Consider the following 1,883-nt stretch of genomic DNA (forward strand, 5'->3'; position numbering starts at 1 on the left):
GTGTTAATAGAACTAAAAAAAAAAAGGTCATCTTCATTGCAACAAATCGCAACTTTTATTGCAATTTTTCCTGCGAAATCAGGCATTTTGGCCCCAAGAATCCAAAAAAAAGGCTGTAAAATCCTGGAGGGACTGCGCCCCTGTTATGGTGCACCTTCACTGGTGTATTTTGTTGTGGTGCGTGAAGGCTACTCCTGATTTTGTCAGTCATCTCATCTCATATGCTGTGTCTCTCCTGTCCTATTCATGGTAGACTACTCAACTCGACTACTGCGCCGTCATCACGTGCTGTATTTGGGGGGCCCGCCTTGATAATCCTGCATAAGCGCCCGTTGATGGCTCGGGAGGCAGTCAGACCGACTGACTTTTCTGCCAACGGTCAACCGTCGGGTTAGTGTGTCAGGGCCCTCAGTCAGTTAGTCATGACAGTTAGAGAAACATGGGGGGAGAGGTGAGTTTGCTCTGTTTTGTTTGAAATTTACTTGGAACGTCGACAGAAGTGAAGTTGCAGGAACTCATAGTGGACATTTTAGATGATAATAGGTCAACTTTTTAATTGTTTTAATGGGGCTGATGAAATTCAGATCTAATTCAATTCAATTCAAATTTATTTATAGTATCAATTCTACCACAAGAGTTATCTCAAGACACTTTACAGATAGAGTAGGTCTAGACCTCCAGAGAAGCAACAGTGCGACGGTGGCGAGGAAAAACTCCCTTTTAGGCAGAAACCTGGAACAGACCCAGGCGGTGTCTGACGACTGGTTGGGGTTAGAATGAAAATGATCTGACTCCATGACTACACCAACAACAATATAACAATATCATTCTAAAACAAAGACTGATTGTAGCACTTAAGCCTTGAAACTGTCGGGTTGCAGATAGACTAGGGCTAAATTTGTCATACATGTTATAAGAATACATCTCAGCAACATATTAATTTAATGAACTATACATATTCAGATCTACTCATGCCCTAGATGGGGCAGTCATATTAAAAGACTATTAACTTACACATTCACACAGACAGCAATGTTTTGTTAGATGTCCTTCCTGCAATTGGCAGCTGCAACTGTTTTGCTTTAAAGGATAATTCCAATAGATTCCAACACGTAGCTCTGTTGTTTGGAAATTTGGAGGTCTGTCAGTAGCAAGAAAAACTAAACCAATCGGTGCTGCCTACACCGTGTTATCCTCCTGCTAGAGTTAGCACCCAACAGGCTTAAACAGGGAAAGTTTTAAATGTGTTTTTAGCCTCTAAACATGTTCAAAATGTCATTACAAGTACCTACTCATGTGAAGTGATTCCTTCTGAGGGAACACACTGAATCTGACTGCTGTAGATGTAACAGAAAGACATAAAAGTCGTGTTAATCCATTTCTCCTTTTATTTCCCATTTTCTGGTGAAGTCCAAACTAGCTGATATAACTCATGATTAACTCATATAATACCAATATTCCAAAATGTATTTTCCACAAAAAAAATATTTGCCGTTGTTATTTCCTTAGTAATGACTATGTAGAAACAGGCTGTAACCTGACACCTCAGTGGAGCCAGGAGAGCAGAGTGGCCGGCTGCAGCGGGTCAGAAGTTCAAGAGCCCACTGTTGCTTTGTTCCCTATGTGCATGCTTTATAGCTCTTGAACTCTTGAACTGCAGCTCTTCTGGCTCCACTGTTTCTACATAGTCATTACTAAGGACATAAAAGCAAATCATTCTTTTGTGGAATAAATACATTTTGGAATATTGGATTGTATGAGTTTGACAAGGGGCAGCTTTGGCTCCCTGGCCCTGCAGTCCCATGTTGAAGTGTCCTTGGGCAAGACAGTGAACCCCGATTTGCCCCAGATGCCATCGGAGTGTAAATGTGTGTGAGTGTTTA

At 41.4% G+C, this 1,883-nt stretch overlaps 1 protein-coding gene and 1 long non-coding RNA gene across 2 annotated transcripts in view; one reads left to right on the forward strand and one right to left on the reverse strand.

The window, feature by feature from the left end:
- The window catches only part of stab1 (stabilin 1), a 122,935-nt gene that overhangs the window by 27,704 nt on the left and 93,348 nt on the right, over nt 1-1,883 (reverse strand). The gene's annotated exons all lie outside the window — the stretch shown is intronic.
- The window catches only part of LOC116688703 (uncharacterized), a 14,411-nt gene that overhangs the window by 11,246 nt on the left and 1,282 nt on the right, over nt 1-1,883 (forward strand). The gene's annotated exons all lie outside the window — the stretch shown is intronic.

This window comes from Etheostoma spectabile, chromosome 4 (assembly GCF_008692095.1).
Source record: "Etheostoma spectabile isolate EspeVRDwgs_2016 chromosome 4, UIUC_Espe_1.0, whole genome shotgun sequence".
NCBI classification, from domain to species: Eukaryota; Metazoa; Chordata; class Actinopteri; order Perciformes; family Percidae; genus Etheostoma; species Etheostoma spectabile.